This window comes from Lissotriton helveticus, chromosome 3_1 (genome assembly GCF_964261635.1).
Source record: "Lissotriton helveticus chromosome 3_1, aLisHel1.1, whole genome shotgun sequence".
In the NCBI taxonomy this organism is placed as follows: Eukaryota; Metazoa; Chordata; class Amphibia; order Caudata; family Salamandridae; genus Lissotriton; species Lissotriton helveticus.
In genome coordinates, this window is record NC_136061.1 from 423500850 (window position 1) to 423519543 (window position 18694).

Consider the following 18694-nt stretch of genomic DNA (forward strand, 5'->3'; position numbering starts at 1 on the left):
TACAAAAAAGCTTTTTGAAATATAGTTCGGATTCGTCATGCATTCTTTCCTCTTGACAAATTCCGCAGTCTTCCAAATACATTACGATGCTCAGCTCCCCCTGATCAAAGAAAACGATGATGATGTAATTTATGATTGGCCCTGACTACAGATTCCGTGCAAAACCACCAAATGGTTCACTTCACCCAACTATACAGCTTCCTTTATTAATGTACGTAATCTGTCAAGGGCGTTTACAATTTCTAAAATGTATAGAAATATAACTGAAACATAAATCTCTGTGCAAAACACAAGAACACATACTAAGTTTCTGTTTCTTTTTTCACAAGCGTTTAATAAACTTGTTTTGTGAAAAACATATGGGATTCTGTTGGTATACTTTGATATTTTTTGTTTAACTACTGGCTTCTTTTGGAACAGCATGCAATTATGGTATTCTAAATTTAAAATGAACTATAATGTAACTGATATCTCTTTTTTTTAAACAAGCATGCGTTTAGGTTTAATACAAAGACTGTCGGTGCAGGGTTGTTCTTTTTTGTTGTTATAAAGCACATACATCTCAATAGTTCCAACGTATTTCAAACTCAAATGTTTTACATCTCTAGCACATGTTGTTTACATCGGCTACGAGCTTAATTACTGATTTGTATACAAAAAAGCATGCTAACCAGACATCCCCTTTAACTTCTCTAGCATAGCAGGACTGTTTACATTCGCCGATGCCATGGCACAGGGAATCCCTCTGGTGCAGGCAGAGCCTCGGGAGCTGGGGAAGAGCTGCTCTCGAGGCCCCACCCTGATTTCCCTGAAATGGCAATCAGCGTTGGAAAGGGGAGAATCTCCAATGTTACCCTCCCTAGTGGATCCATGCTTGGGGATCCCCCCAGGAGGGCGATCCCCAAGCAGGGATCCACCCAGTAGGCACCAGGGAGGGGGGAGCGGCCCCTTTTGGCAAGGTCCTTTGCTCCCCCATAGTAATTTCGGCATATTTAGTCTTTCTGCCCCCCCTAGGGGGGAAGATGGGGCAGAAAGCCCAGTAAATACCATGGATTTAAAAAATATATATAATTAGGGGTGGGGGCTACACAATATGGGCATGCCAATGCCCCCACCCCCACCGCAAAGGTACAATCTTTCTGCCCCCCGGGGGGTGGGGCAAAAAGCCCACTAGATCCCAGTCACCACATCCTGGATTCCCCTGGGTGTCTAGTTTTCAAAAATGTATAGGTATGCTAGGTTTCCCTAGGTGCTGGCAGAGTTAGGGTTCAAAATCTACAGCTAGACATTTTGTAAAAAAAAAAGGTCCTTTTTCACTGTGAAAATGTGGTGTGTGTCCACGTTGCGTTTTGGGCAGTTTCCTGCTGCAGGCACTAGGCCTACACACGCAAGGGAGGTTACAATTTTCTCGGAAGACTCTGGGCAATGCGAGGTGAGTGAAATTTTGTGGATCCACACAGATTCCAGAACTTTCCACCACAGAAATGTGTGGAAAATGTGGTTTTGGACAAAGTTTGAGGTTTGCAAGGGATTCTGGGTAACAGAACCTGGTGAGAGCCAGTCAAGTCACCCCATCCTGCATTCCCCAACATGTCTAGTTTTCAAAACTGTATAGGTTTGCTAGGTTTCTCTAGGTGCTGGCAGAGTTAAGGTTCAAAATCTCTCAGCTAGGCACTTTCCGAAAAAAGGGTCCGTTTACACTGTGAAAATGTGGTGTGTCCACGTTGCGTTTTGGGTCATTTCCTGTCGCCGGCACTAGGCCTACCCACACAAGTGAGGTACCATTTTTATCTGGAGACTTGGGGTAACAAAGGATTGCAGAGCAACTGTTATTACCTATTGACTTTAGATGCATTTCTGCCTTCCAAATGAAACACAATGTGTAAAAAAAGAAGTCAGTTTGAAAAATGACCTATAATTCTTATGCTAGTATGGGTACTCACAATTTCAGAAATGTGCAAATATCTACTGTTTCTAAACTCTATATTTTGTTCCAATTTCAGAAATACATAGGTGTCTATCATACCGATTTTTCCATGTATATATTTTCCCAAATTAATTGCTATATACCCGGTACATAATAGAAAACCATTGCAAGACGCTGCTCAGTTATTGGCTCTGGGTTCGTTGGGTTCTTGGTGAACCTACAAGTCCTATATATCTCCACAATCAGAAAGGTCCAGCGGTTTTAATGGTATATTGCTTTCGAACAGCTGTCATGATTAGAAGAAGTTACAGGTGAGAACATTGACACACATGGCTGTTTTTTCAACTAATTTTCAATTTTTCCTATATTCAGCGGTTAGTTTCTATAAAGAAACCTTGAAGGATCCACATAAATAACCCCTTGCTAACTTCAGAATTGTATCTACTTTCTAAAATGTATAGCTTTCCAGGATCCATTATTGCTTTCATACCTATTTCTACCATTAACTGGAAGGAGGTTGAAAGCACAAAAATAGGCTATGTCCCAGAAAAATGCCAAAACTTTGTAAAAAATGTTGGTTTTCTGACAAAAGTGTGCTTGTCCCTAATAGCTGGGAAGATGGTGATTTCAGGACCACAACCCCTGTTTTGATAACATTTGCAGGGAAAAAAACAGATGCTTTCTTCAAAAATCAAAATGTTGCTGTATTTTGTCCAATTTCTGGGTCCCCTCCAGGGGAATCCACAAACCCTGGGTACCTTTAGAATCCCCATGATGTTGTAATAAAAGGACGCAAATTTGGCATGGATACCTTATGTTGTCAAAAAGTTAGAGGGGCCTAAGCGCGAACTACCCCAAATAGCCAAAAAAGGCTTAGCAGTTGTTGATTTCAATCAAATGCAACTTCAGGTTCACTTGTGATCGGAGTATTTGCTTTTAAAAGTGAACAAACTACATTATTTAAAAGAAATACTTATCTTACAGATATTTTAAAAAAGTTTACTGGACTGTATTGTGCCCATAAAAACGCAGCGTTAACGTGAAAACACCATTCCACCTCACACCTACACATCTACTCCACTCTAAAACATGTTAGTGAAAAACATTTACATTGCCAGTAGCTCTAACTCTGGCAAATGCAAGACCTATTACATTCCAAATGCTTGTTTTGTAGTGTGACCGCTACCCGGCCCAAAGGTATTACATTACACAAGTTCACATAATTTTTTTTAAGCTTGGGAAACAAAGTAATTTCCCCAGAATCTCAAAGGATGTGGCTTAATGGCTAGAGTGGCCGACATTAAATCTGGGGAACCAGTTTAGAGTCTGGCAGGAGGCTCAAACATCGTGTGATTTTGGGCAAATCACTTAATCTCCCCATGCCTGTAATGCAGTTAGTGCTCATGTAAAGCGCTCTGATACCTTCAAATCGAGTTTGCGCTATATAAAACTGCAACAAAAAAACAGGATGTTAAGCCAATGTTTTTTTTGTGGGGTGGGGTGGGGGGGTGTAGTGTCCCCCATGCACAACATTTGTTGGTTAACCTGTATTCGAGCCAGGACATCCTTTGGTGTGCATAACCAAATGTAGTACATAGTGGCGGCTAGAGAATTTCTTTTACATTTCATATGTTTATTAGTATTTCTACATGAGGTAGGTAGGCTTTTGGAGGATTTTTTTTTTAATTAATTTGTACCCTTTACTAAATTGGCCATTAGAGGTCATTATAGTAACGCAGACACAGCTCATAAACGTTATAAGACAAAGTAAAGGGCTTCAATACTGTAAACTATAGGAGGAATATCAGAATACACAATAGCTACTGGCTTTGTTAATATTTGTTTTGGCATGTTGTACGACTGCTGGGCCTCATAGCTAAAAGTAAAGGAAAAGCGATATGATACTACCAGCGCTGACCTCGTTATAGCACATTTTTTATTTTCTTCATAGTCATAATGCAAAGCAGTCGCCTTGCAGTACAACATGGCTAAAACATTTACAAAGCCAATAGCTCCCACTTAGGCAATACCTATTGACTTTGCCAATGCAGATTATAATAGCCATGTTTTCAGATTAATAGCAATTTTAACAAGAATTATGGCAAGTAAAGGCTGGGGTGTGTGTGTGTGTGTCTCCTCAGTTCTGTCAAAAGTCCTGTGGGAGTACCACAGATTCAGCTTGCACTTGATTGGCCGACGAGGATCTAGTTTACCGATATGTTACCACGCAGGATTTGCTCACCTATTGATCTCCCATAGAGGGTACCCCAGCTTCTGCAACATGATCAAGTCCTCTCCTCATCCCCACCCTATGGGGTGGGGTTGAGGTCCAAGGACGCTGCATTTGTACTTCTGCTGAAATCTTTGTGGTGACCCTGAAAGCCGCTTTGAAATCCATTCACGCTTGTTGCTAGAACAAATTTGTCCAGTGGTGCAAGTTGGAAGGCTTAAATCTTTTTAAAACCTGCAACATTCTGCAATTCGCTTTGTCACTTGCATAAAAGTGTGTGACCGAGGTTACAGTTGAGAGCTATCTGGCAGCCTTGTATGCATTCATGTGTCTCACTGGTCTTCCATTCCTGTTACATCACCACTGAGGGTGTGTGTTCTGAAAGCTTGACCTTTCTTGTTTCCTACCACTTTGTTCATTATTCCTCAGTGGGGTTTGAATTTTGTGTATATTTTTATAATGGCAACCCAATTCAAGCTGACACAGTTGCCCTGTTCATCTCCTCGCTTTGAAGACCATGTTGTTGGTGGCAATTACTTTAGCCCATAGGGTCGAGGGCCTTCAGAACCTCATCCTGTCTCCCTTTCACAGATTTCTACCTGGATAGGTTGGTCCTTCATACCTATCCATCTTTTCTAAACAAATGTTTGTTTTTCACATGGGTCAGTCCTCAACCCTTTCATCCATCTTTCTTGCTCATCATCCCACCAAAGAGCAGCAGATGCTATATAAGCTGGATACCAGATGTGCTCTGTCCTGTTACATCAATCAAACTCGATGGTACAGAGTGCGTGCATGATCATGTCTTTATTCAGATCTGCTACACCGTAGTCAAGAAAGACTCGGAGAGGGCATCCATGTCCACCCATAGTGATGCCTGCTTCCACAGCCATCATTAGAGGAGTTCCGGTGCCTGAGATCGGCGAGGCACGCCAAGTGGTCACCTTTCCATACTTTTATCAAAGGTTACTGTCTCGCAAAGGTTACTTGTCATTTCTCAGTTTCTCTGTGCAGTCCTTAGTGTGGCCTGCTAAAAGTGGCAGCAGGCAGATTGACAAATAATAGTCTTGGATGTCTGGTGGATGGTATTGCAGCTGAAATTGCACGCCACCACTTTTCGGTGTTTGCGTGTTATTGGTGGTGAAACTTTTTCCAGACCAGTCTGATTCCGGGAAGGATATTCTAAAGGTGAGAAATCTGTGCTTGGATTCATCGGGAAAGCCGTACTGAAATACCCTTGGGAAAACAGGCAACTTTCCTCTGATGATGCACCCTTAGCTGCACCAAAAATCTCACCGATGTTGTCGGACCTCTCACCGCATCACCTTTTAGACCTTCAAGCCATCCATCTTTTTTTCCAGGGTGCAGGTTGTGGGAAAAAGTTTCCAGCTCCACATTTCAGAACCTTCGATCTTCATTCCATAAATGTTCCAAATACTGTACCTTTCCTGTGAGATACTTGGCAGATCCGAAATGCTTTCTTCATCACTTCTTCCTGTTATTGCCAGGTTTATTAAGGGGCACCAGCTCCTGTCGGTGTTAGGCCCTGTATAAGTTGTTGAGAAACTCGTGTCTTGCATCTAACTTGCTGTTCCCGTCCATTGCCCAGGCTTTGAAGGCTGTGAATTCTTAAATAGAGGCACATAATGTTTCTTGCTACCCCTTCTCCACTACCTTCAGTGTGCTCGCCATTGGGTTCACTGTATTTTCAATCACAGTAGTTTTCTCTTTGCATGTAGTGCATTGATTGAGCACACAATGACCCTCCTTTAATGGTCAGCTCCCTTTCCTCTGCGAAGTCTTCGTATGGCTTCTGCTGGCTCTTGTTATGAGTCTTCCTATGCTGTCGGAAGACATTTTCTTTAAGGATCCTCTGGCTCAGAGAAGGCGGCGCAGAACAGAGACGGTCTGGAATGAATGTTGTGTAATCAGTCTGGCTTTTTTCAGGACAGTTCATTCACACCAAGGAAGCAGTTCCCCCGAGGCTTCACATGTGGTGTGCAGTGTGATGTCAGGCGGCAGCTGGTAATTACGGGCTGTTCGCCATCTGTCAGAGAGCAATCCGTAGTCTCCCCTGCCTCAGCCCATGTCAAAAGTTCCATGTTGCTTCCTCTGCCTGGTTATACTGCAGTGCTGTGGTCTGTGCCAGCGTCTGCCTCGCTTTCTAAATCGTGCTGCCCACGCCGCCTCTGCCTCAACTCTGAGAAATGACCTTTTGCAGCAGTGCCACTACTGGCTGCAGCTGGGAAAGGAGAAGAGGAAGTTTGCAGTCAGAACCATCGCTTCAGCAAGCTCTCAATTCCCAACCCTCTTGGTGGCAATGAGACGGATGTATGACGAAACAACACAGGAAAATACTCTGCATGCCTTTACCACGCATTTATTACCCCGCAGTTTTTTAAAACGCGTATGCTTTTACAACGTATGCCTTTACCACGCATTGATTTTATATATATATATATATATATATATATATATATATATATATATATATATATATATATATATATATTTGTTTGTTTATCTTGCTTGTGCATGGCTGCCCTTGGCCGTGGGGAAGTGCACCACTCTCTCCGTGTGGATGTACTTGGTACAGGAGGAGAGGCTGCAGCTAGAAACTTCTTCTGTTGCCGAACAGGACGTCTCTCGAGCAACCAACAGTTCTATACTCACCTCCCTGCCTACTAGAGGTTTTAATGATAACTATAATAGCGCACATGAGCCAGCAACCTACTTAAAGGAGATTGAACTAACCTTCATGGACTACGTCTACCAGCATGCTGGCCGACCGAACCTCCAGCCACGCCCACTGAGGGCGTATCAATTCAAGTCAAATAAATGAAGTTTTGCAATTCCGAAGGTGAATGTGCTGTTCTTTGTGCTAGTCCCTTGATGAAGAGGCGTAAATGGCCTCGAAACGCGTCGGACCTGGAAGAATATGAGGAAGAGGAGTAGGAGAGCTGATTCGGGGTCAAATATAGCCGGATGGCAGAGTGACGTGGGGTGCCTTCTCGAAGCTTAAGGAGCTTTGTTTGTTTATCTTTATATATATATATATATATATATATTACCTACTGACGATAGCCAGTAGGTATATATAGTTAGGATTGTTTTCCATAGGGAAATCGCAACATTCTATTGGGAATAACTTTGGCGCCGGTTGAGGAATTTCCTGAAATTTTCCTTAACTTTGCCTCGCGGCGCTCCGCTCCTTCCCTGAAAGTTTGGGGGGGATTCGTCAAGCGGGGGCCGAGATAAAAGGGGGGTCCCAAAACGTGTTTTTCCCATGTTAATTTCCATAGGGCGGTTGGACTCACTTTTAGCCCGAACGGCTGAATGGTTTTCTACCAGACTTGGCAAATTTGTAGGGACTGGTAGCCCGATGTGCCTTTGCTATGTCTCAAGATTTGTGCTCCAGTGGTTTTTACGAAAATTAACTTTGAAAAAATATATATTGGGCTACATTGGGCTATATATATGTTAGAGCCCAAAGGTGTCACGTCCCCGCTGCAGGCACCATACATCCAATTACACGCTGGACACAAGGTGGGTGTAAACACTACTCTTTATTCTTTATTTCCTTTCCACGCTGTTCCCACACGTCCGTCCCCGTCCTCGTTCCCGTCCAGACTGTCCTCTTCCTGTCCCCTGACCGGATGTGGTGTCTGGTGACCTGGTCACCTCCCTCATGACCCACAGGGTCCTAGTGTCCTCTGTCCCTAGCGTCAGGTCACTACATCTCCCCCCTTGTTGCAAACAAATGTTCATGGTGCTATTCTCCTGCTCATTGTCGTCATGAAGAAAAAGAAAGAAAGAAAGAAAGAGAGAGAGAGAGAGAGAGAGAGAGAGAGAGAGAGAGAGAGAGAGACACAGACACTCGTCGACCCTTCTCCCCAGTTCCTACTTTTTTCCTACGTATTCTCATCGTTCCTTTGTACCCCTTCCTTTGTCGTCGTTTCCTGCCATCATCCTTTCTTCTGCTTTTTAGTCGTTCTCCATCTGCTCTCTTTCTGTCAGCCTCTCTTCGTGTTGATCGTTGTTCTCTGCCCTCCACTTTTCTTCTTGCTCCTCTCTTTCTACGTCCGCCCTTTGCTGTGCTTTTTTTTTCACTCATTTTTCTTTCTTCTCTTTGTTTGCTATCGGCATATCCTTTTTCTTTTTTATAGGTCATCGTTATCAGGCCCATCGTTTTAGCGGTGTTGTTGCTCATCAGGCATGGTCCAGGGGCATCGCCTTTTAGAACGTGAATGTCCTCCTTCTTTATTTTGTCCTCGTACCTCAGTTCCTCTGTGAATTTTCCCAAATTCGTTACCTCTTTCTTTGCCCCCCAGGTGAACACTTTCACCTTGGACGCTCTCAGTGTCGGCTTCATTTCCATTTTCTCGTACTCAGATACACACATGACGTTGCATGTCGCACCACTGTCCAAAATAAAGTCTGCTTCGTGCGCTCCTACTCTTATCTTTGCATTGTCTGTCTTCCTTCGGCTGCTTTTGTCTGCTGGCTCTGTCTGTACTTCCGACATGTTGTATAGTCTTTGCACTTTCTCTTCTTCCTCTTCTTCGCTTGACCCTCGTGACATACTTCTCCTTTCGTTGTCGATATACCTGACGTGTCTTGTTGTCGACTCCTGTTGTCTTCCTGTTCTTTCCTTGTCGCCTCTGACTTGTGCACTATGGCACATACTGGCGTAATGATTTCTTCCACCACATCTTCGGCACGTCTGGCCAAACGCTGGGCATGCGCCTCTGTGAGGCAATCCCATTCCGCACTGGAAACATGTTCCTTCGCGCGACCTCCTTTCCTTTTGTTCCCTCCAGTCATTCCTCCCTCGGCCTGTGCGATCTCTGTTTGTCGTGAAGTGCGCGTTTTCTATTTCAACGTTTTTCCCTCTTTCCATTTCCTTGGCATGCTCCGTTGCTCTCGCCTCTGCTCTTGCCAGTGACAGGATGTTCTCCAACGACGTTGGCTCCTTAAGTATTCTTGCTCTGAATCCTGTGTCGCGACAGCCTTCTATGAGTCTTAGTCTTATTGCCTGCTCGTTATCGAATTTGTCGAACTCACAATGCGTCACCAATTTTCTCAATCTTGTCGCGAAGTCATCTAGTGTTTCGTCTGCTCGTTGACACGCAACCGTGAATGTGTATCGTTCGAAGTCAATGTTTCGTTGTGGGTCGAATTTGGCTGTTAGGCATTTTTTTAGTTGGTCAAATGTTTTCGTTTCTTCAGTAAGCAGTGTCACCAGAAGTTCTTCGACGTCATCCCCTGCTAAGTTCAGCAGTAGCCCTCGTTTCTTCCCGTCTGCTACATCTGTATCTTCTACGTATCTTTCAAACCGTCTGATCCACTTCTCCCACCTTATTCCTGCCTGTGGCTCCGATAAGTTGAACGGTAGTGGGCTCCTGTATTGCGCGCTGGGCTTTGAGTCTGCCATTCTTTCCTTTTTCTATGCTTTCCTTGTCTCTTTGAGCCTTTTCTAGGCTTTTTCTGTCCTTTTCTTGTCTTTAATTCTTCTTCGTCTTCTGTTGTTCTCCTTGTCTCTTTTAGCCTTTTCTAGGCTTCTCTGTCCTTTGCTCTTGTGTCCCTTTGGTGTCCTCTTTTCCTTGTCCTTTTCTTGTCTTTGCTTCGTCTTTTTTTTTTTTTTTGGGTGTTCTCATTGTCTCTTCTAGCCTTTTCTGGGCTGTCTTTGTCCTCTCCTTGTCTCTTTTAGCCTTTTCTAGGCTCTCCTTGTCTCTTTGAGCCTTTTCTAGGCTTTCCTTGTCCTTTTCTTTCCTTTTCTGCTTCTTTTTCTTCTTCGCCTGACTCTGGAATGGCCGCCCTGTTTATTCCTATGGCCTTTTTCCTTTTGTCCTATTTTTCAAAATGGCCGCTCTCTTCTCGCGAGATTTCGCTCTTGAAATCTCGCTCGCCTGACCCTGCGATGGCCCCTTCGTTTCTTCTATCTTCTCATTGGCTCTCCCTGCCTTACTGTTTAATGGCCGCCGTGATCTGTTCTTGCTCTCGCGAGATCTCCTATCTCGAGTGCGAGGACCTCGCGCTTTTTATTTCTGGCACTCGCGCTGTGCCTCGAACGCTTCTTACCGCGTTCTGCTGTGGCTCCGTTGGAGGCTCTCGGGGTGGGCTCCCGTGTAGCTCCTTGCGTCTTTTTGGCCGTCCTCGTCGATGTCCTGCACGCGTGGCAGTTCTTCCACCTTGTCGCCAGTTGTCACGTCCCCGCTGCAGGCACCATACATCCAATTACACGCTGGACACAAGGTGGGTGTAAACACTACTCTTTATTCTTTATTTCCTTTCCACGCTGTTCCCACACGTCCGTCCCCGTCCTCGTTCCCGTCCAGACTGTCCTCTTCCTGTCCCCTGACCGGATGTGGTGTCTGGTGACCTGGTCACCTCCCTCATGACCCACAGGGTCCTATGTCCTCGGTCCCTAGCGTCAGGTCTGTACATCAAGTAGCCAAATGTAGCCCAAACATGGTCACCAGAGACAAAAAAAAACAAATGTAGCCCAAATATCAGCCAGATGTAGCCCAACTATAGCCCAATGACAGAATGTCCCAGAGTGTTCTAAAGAACAACTAGAGCGCTAACACTTACTTATGACAAAAGTATGGCACACCTGAAGTCATCTTGATTGGAATAAAGTGTTAACACTTAAAACATTTAATTTGCAAAGGAACAAAATGAGGGGGTTCATTTTGCCATATTTATTATGATTAGTGCTGAAGAAAGAAAAATTAGGGCACATTTTGAGTGACTTCTCAAATCCTCTTATATTTCATTAAAAAAATTCTGATATGCAGTCTCCCAAGATGACCACCAGAGACAAAAGAGCCCAAATGTAGCCCAAATATCAGCCAGATGTAGCCCAACTATAGCCCTATGACAGAATGTCCCAGAGTATTCTAAAGAACAACTAGAACGCTAACAGTCTTACTTATGACAAAAGTATGGCACACCTGAAGTCATCTTGATTGGAATAAAGTGGTAACACTTAATAAATTTAATTTGAAAAGGAACAAAATGAGGGGTTTCATTTTGCCATAGAAATTTTATATATATATATATATATATATATATATATATATATATATATATATATTCACTGAAAAACCATAGGTTACACACCAGTTATATTTAGGAATTAGCATTTTAAAAACCTTTGAAATTCACTGAAAAAACCATAGGTTTCACACCAGTTATAGTTAGCTGGAAATTTTACTCGCATAAAACCATTGAAATTCCCACGTTATAGTTAGTTGGACTCACTATAACTTGCACGTCTGCAATGCACTGCTGATGACGTCACATATTACATCACTCATGCATATATTTAAACATTACTCGCTAATATATGTATTCACTAAGATACACTTAATAAGCCAGTTAACCAATCAATTTTTTTTTTTAAAACACTGAAAAAACCATAGGTTTCAGGCCTTATATAGTTAGGAATTAGCATTTAAAAAACCTTTGAAATTCACTGAAAAAACCATAGGTTTCAGGCCTTATATAGTTAGGAATTAGCATTTAAAAAAACCTTTGAAATTCACTGAAAAAACCATAGGTTTCAGGAGCTATATAGTTAGGAATTAGTTTTTAAAAAACCTTTGAAATTCACTCAAAAACTATAAGTTTTAGTGGTGTTATAGTTAGCTGGACATTTTACTCATACAAAACCAATGAAATTGCTCCTATATAGTTAGTTGTACTAACTATATTTCGCGCACCCGCAATCCACTGCTGATGATGTCACATATTAGATCATTCATGACCTGGTCAGTGACATCACTGATGACATCACTGATGACATCATCCACGTGACAATCACATACACCTTTTCATACACTATTACAATTTTTCATCACTGTTTGTAAAATACAGAGTATCATATTTAAATCCATTGTCACAGCAATACAAGTATCTAAAAATCCACTCAGTGATTCATAGATGTATACACACATCTAATCACTTACCTATGGATTCACTCATACATGCTGTCAATGAACAATAGAACACTATCAAAAATACTTATACATCTATATCGACATTAAACAACAGCACGCATCCTATTCACATATGAAGTCATCCTACTCACTTATGCAAACAATGGATCATACTTACATATTTACTTAGCAAAACACTTATACTATTCATTTAGATAGTAAGTCATACTTAGTGAATTATAAAATCATTATTACAAGTATACAGTTATCCATACAGTCACTCACACAATCATTGTGTCTTATATATACTTATTTATATACAACAACTGACACATACACTGCCTTTTATTTTTCTAGTTTGTTGGACCTGTACCTTTGAGAAATATATTTGCTCATCACCACACCCATAAAGAGATTCCCTCACCCAAACTGTTAGAACATGTAGTTTTAACTTCATATATCTACTGAATCAACTATTCACACATCTTTGGACAGTCACCCCCCCCCCCCCACCGAACCACACGCACTTTCACACTCCCATACAAATACTCAGTTAACTACTAATCAATAACTAATATAGACTTTCAAATAGCTAGTAACCAACTGTAGAATCAGTTTACACAACAACTGACAAAGTGATACAGATATTCACACACTTTAGTCACTATCCACTATATTTAGTGAGACATTATAAAGTGGTCAAGTAAACAGTCAATTACACTGCTACTAAATCCTCCATCCAAATATTTATTTATATATATCCACTCATTCTTCAATGTAAATTGCTATATATATATATAATGCATATTTAAATAACGAAGCAAACCACGTTCACTGGATGATGTCATCAGTGATGTAATTTGAGATGTCATCAGTGATGTCACTGACCATGTCATGAATGATCTAATATGTGACATCATCAGCAGTGGATTGCGGGTGCACGAAATATAGTTAGTACAACTAACTATATAGGAGCAATTTCATTGGTTTTGTATGAGTAAAATGTCCAGCTAACTATAACACCACTAAAACTTAGTTTTTTGAGTGAATTTCAAAGGTTTTTTAAAAACGAATTCCTAACTATATAACTCCTGAAACCTATGGTTTTTTCAGTGAATATATATATATATATATATATATATATATATATTACCTACTGGCGGTCGCCAGTAGGTATATATAGTTAGGATTTTTTCTCTATGGGTTTTTTGAAAATTCTATGTCTAATAACTTTGGCGTTTGTGGACGGAATCGGCTGAAATTTTCAGGAAAATGGCACATTTTGTTTCTGAGCAGCCCTTGAAAATTTGGGGGGGGTTCGTCCAGTGGGGGCCGAGAAAAAAGGGGGGTCCCAAAACGTGTTTTTAACATTGAGTTTTCCATAGGGCGGTTGGCCTCACTTTTAGCCCGAACGGCTGAATGGATTTGCACGAAACTTGGCAAAATTGTAGGGACTGGTAGCCCGATGTGCCTTTTGTAGGTCTCAATATATGTGCTCCAGTGGATTTTGAGAAATTAACGTTTAAAAAAAGATATATATCTGTAACAGCGGACCGGTTAGCGCTCTGGTTCGCGGACTTTTCGCGCAACGGAGCTTTGTGAAGCGAAGCTGATTGGTTCTCCGGCGTCTGTCAACATTCCAAACAGTCCGTAGCGGCCGCCATCTTGTCTCTCGGTAGGATCGAGAGACAAGAGGAGGTCAAAACAAAGGGGGAAATAACTATAAGGGGGCATAGTAGATCCTCGCTGACCCCCTAGGTTTGATGTGGAGGTTTTAAAAGGGCCCCGCGGGGCAAAAAAAAATAATAATAATAATAATCGAACGGCTGAATGGATTTGCACGAAACTTGGCAAAATTGTAGGGACTGGTAGCCCGATGTGCCTTTGCTAGGTCTCAATATATGTGCTTCAGTGGATTTTGAGAAATTAACGTTCAAAAAAAGATATATATCTGTAACAGCGCACCGCTTCGCGTACTTTTCGCGTTACGGAGCTTTGCGAAGCGAAGCTGATTGGCTCTCCGGTGTCTGTAAACATTCCAAACAGTACGTAGCGGCCGCCATCTTGTCTCTCGGTAGGATCGAGAGACAAGAGGAGGCCAAAGCGAAGGGGCAAATGACCATAAGGGGGCATAGTAGATCCTCGCTGACCCCCTAGGTTTGATGTGGAGGTTTTAAAAGGGCCCCGCGGGGCAAAAAAAAAAAATAATAATAATAATCGAACGGCTGATGACCATAAGGGGGCATAGTAGATCCTCGCTGACCCCCTAGGTTTGATGTGGAGGTTTAAAAAGGGCCCCGCGGGGCAAAAAAAAAAAATAATAATAATAATCGAACGGCTGAATGGATTTGCACGAAACTTGGTAAAATATTAGGGACTGGTAGCCCGATGTGCCTTTGCTATGTCTCAATATATGTGCTTCAGTGCATTTTGAGAAATTAACGTTCAAAAACAAGATATATATCTGTAACAGCGCTCCGCTTCGCGGAGATAAAATTATATGTGTATTACCTAGCTGTTGCTAACACCAGTTAGCGACGGCTAGTAGGAGATAGCGACCATCTTGGGTCCCACTTTGCATGTGAGTGATATTTATCACTAATGACATGCAAAGTGGGCATGCCAAGATGTTAGCGACTGGAAACAGTCGCTAACATCGCTATCTCCTTTTATCAACTTTTGGAAATATTCGAGATAAGCGCGAATATCTCCAAAAAGTAACAGCTGCCCTGAGCAGTTCTTAGCCATGTTATCCAATGGGAGGTGGATAACATGGCTAAGAGCATTAGCTCGGTAATGCATGAATATCGCGGAGTTTTCAGCGATATTAATGCATTGCGCTCGTTTTTTATCGTATTTGCGATAAACCTTGATAATAGCAAGGTTTATCTGCGATAATTTCTGACGGTAAAAAAATCTTTGCAATGCATCGTTAGGGATAAATATCGCTTAACTTTGGTAATATGCCCCAACGTCTGTTAACGTTCGATTCGAAGGAAATCAGGAATTGTTGAAAAACATTGTGTGCGCCATCTTGTCTTTTTTCAAATGCCACACTTTTGTCGTGCACGGCAGCCATTTTAGATGCCTTGACCAGATCCACTCTGTGCACGCTGTCGATCCTTAGCATGGCTCCCCACCCTCGCAAGCATCTCCCCCAGGCAGTGGTCACCCCCGCTCTCTGTTTTATGCATGGGTAATAAACCTCCCCCCATCTGCGCTGTTCTTCCCTGAGAATCACACCCTGTGCCCGCCCGACACCTCCCTTTCGCCCTATTCACTACCGCACCCTCTGACACTCCTTTTCCTCTGTGTCCGATTGTCCAGGCCGGTCCTAGGCTATCAGCTAGCCCTGCAGATGTAGTTTATGGCCACAGCTGTAAAGAATCACCCGTCTTCAAAGGAGTTATAGTAGATCAAGGCCCACACTCGATGAGATCCGTCACAGCAGAAGCGTTGCTATTATCTGAAAACCATCCTGTATTGTGATTGGGGAGGGGACCGAGCGTGAAGCGGAAGATTCCAGGGATGACTCTTTGTACATCAAAGTTTTTACAATTATGTGTCACATTAAAAATATATAGCACTCCGACAAAGTAGTAAGATTATAAAACTTTAATAATTTATAAATATATACAAGAAAACAAAAATAGTAATAACATATAAACATTTTTAGAGAAAAACAACGAAGTAGCGGTCGGCTGTGCGAATAGTCCCAACGCAGCACAACGTCCAGATTTCCGGCGTGGGGCGTCGCGGGGGGTGGGTCATCAGTAGCAAACTGTTGTGCGAATAGTTCCAAGGCAGCAGAACGCGCCGAAATCTAGATGACACGAAAGTGATGTCTAGTAAGTTGCCACCCAGCAAATAACGGCGTGGGGCGTCGCGGGGGGTGGGTCATCAGTAGCAAACTGTTGTGCGAATAGTTCCAAGGCAGCAGAACGATGGCACCAAGGTGATGTCCAGTAAGTTGCCGCACTGGTTTTGGTATCCTACAATGCTGCTCCGAATAACGGCGTGGAGCGCCCCGGGGGAGGCGGCGTGAACGGGCCTCTCCAGGTGGAGTCTCATCTGTTTTAGTGGGGCGCCCCTTTACCGTTTCAGTTGCCATTCCGTCCGCTTTTGGTCCACTGTGTCAAAATCCGCCATTCAGCTGAGTTGCGCCCACTCTTGCGGTGCAGCGATAGGCGGCTGTCACAGGACTCTCAAAATGGCGGCAGGCTGTTTCCTTTTTGGGCCTGGTCCACTGAAATGGCCCTGGGACACCTTGGAAATCGGACGCTTGTCTGCTAGGTCTTGGACCCCATTCTCGAAAGCGTCCCCTCCGCCTTGAGAATTCATCAAAAGTTTTGGGGGCTCCGACTCCTGCAGGCTTCTGGTGGGGAGCGGCTGCCATGATTGCTCGCGGAATGACCACGACTGAGCTACGAGATGGTGGTGCTTTCATGCTGACGCCAGCTTCAGTCTGAAACATCCAGAAACAAGGTGGGGCTTTCATCGTTTGGGGGAAAAAAAAAGTTTTCATCCAATGAAAAGTGTTGTTTTTAGGTCATATGATCAAGCCTTCCATCATTAGGAAACCAAAAGTAAAATGAACCAATGAAAAGTTTTATAAACAAGTCACATGACCTGTTATGCGGCATAGGGTATAAAATGCGGAGAAAATACGTTGGCACGTGAGGCGGCGTCAGTAGCGGACCGATGTGCGAATAGGCCGAAGGCAATACAACGCGCCAAGATCCGGATGGCACCGAGGTGGTGTCATAGTTGAGAGTTCTGAGCAGCGGTTGTAACACTGTCTGAAGCTTATTTGCAGCTGCTGCAGCTTCACTACGCGCCAAGATCCGGATGGCACCGAGGTGGTGTGTAGGAAGTTGCCGCACTGGTGTGGCCATCCTACAATGCTGAAAGTCGGCGTGGGGCGCCCCGTTGGCCTGTGAGTTTGCGTCAGTAGCGGACCGATGTGCGAATAGGCCGAAGGCAGCACAACGCGCCAAGATCCGGATGGCACCGAGGTGGTGTCTAGTAAGTTGTCGCACTTCTGTGGCCATCCTACAATGTTGAAAGTCGGCGTGGGGCGCCCCGTTGGCCTGTGAGATGGTGTCAGTAGCGGACTGATGTGTGAATGGGGCCAAAGGCAGCGCAACAATATTTTCTACTATATTTCCGGTGTAGAAGACACCACAAGGCGCTGAGATGCCAAGATCCGGATGGCACCGAGGTGGTGTGTAGCAAGTTGCCGCACTGGTGTGGCCATCCTACAATGCTGAAAGTCGGCGTGGGGCGCCCCGTTGGCCTGTGAGATGGCGTCAGTAGCGGACCGATGTGCGAATAGGCCGAAGGCAGCACAACAATATTTTCTGACTGACACCACAAGGCGCTGAGATGCCAAGATCCGGATGGCACCGAGGTGATGTCTAAGTTGCGGACTGATGTGCGAATGGGGCCAAAGGCAGCGTAACAATATTTTTTGTATGGAAGATACCACTAGGCGTTGAGATGCCAAGATTCGGATGGCACTGAGGTGATGTCTAGCAAGTTGGTGTGGTCATCCTACAATGCTGAAACTCGGCGTGGGTCACCCCATTAGCCTGTGAGATGGCGTCAGTAGCGGACCGATGTGCGAATAGGCCGAAGGCAGCACAACGCGCCAAGATCCGGATGTCACCGTGGTGGTTTCATAGTTGAGAGGCACTTCATCTGCAGTGGGGCGCCGAGATCCGGATGGCACCGAGGTGATGTCTAGCAAGTTGCTGTACTGGTGTGGTCATCCTACAATGCTGAAACTCGGCGTGGGTCGCCCCATTAGCCTGTGAGATGGCGTCAGTAGCGGACCGATGTGCGAATAGGCTGAAGGCAGCACAACGCGCCAAGATCCGGATGTCACCGTGGTGGTTTCATAGTTGAGAGGCACTTCATCTGCAGTGGGGCGCCGAGATCCGGATGGCACCGAGGTGATGTCTAGCAAGTTGCTGTACTGGTGTGGTCATCCTACAATGCTGAAACTCGGCGTGGGTCGCCCCATTAGCCTGTGAGATGGCGTCAGTAGCGGACCGATGTGCGAATAGGCCGAAGGCAGCACAACGCGCCAAGATCCGGATGTCACCGTGGTGGTTTCATAGTTGAGAGGCACTTCATCTGCAGTGGGGCGCCGAGATCCGGATGGCACCGAGGTGATGTCTAGCAAGTTGCTGTACTTGTGTGGTCATCCTACAATGCTGAAACTCGGCGTGGGTCGCCCCATTAGCCTGTGAGATAGCTGTTCTTTGGATTTGGGCCTGGCTCGTCTGCTGTAGTGGGGCGCCCCTTTACCGTTTCAGTTGCCATTCAGCTGAGTTTCGGCTGCTCTTGATGCTACAGCGACAGGCGGCTGCAACAGGACTCTCAAAATGGCGGCCTGTTCTTTGGATTTGGGCCTGGTCCACTAAAATGGCCCTGGGACACCTTAGAACTCGGACGCTCGATTTTTTTTTCCTTTCCTGTACATGCAAAAAAAGGTAAATGCCCGGTACGTTACACGCTTCATCTGCCACGATGAACTCTCCAGAGGAACCGAAAAAAAATATAGTTGTGGTAACTATACCATGCATCGTC

General features: G+C 44.2%; 1 protein-coding gene across 11 annotated transcripts in view; it reads left to right on the forward strand.

Annotated features, from left to right (window-relative positions):
- ABI2 (abl interactor 2) overlaps positions 1-18694 on the forward strand; it is an 841968-nt gene that overhangs the window by 636097 nt on the left and 187177 nt on the right. The gene's annotated exons all lie outside the window — the stretch shown is intronic.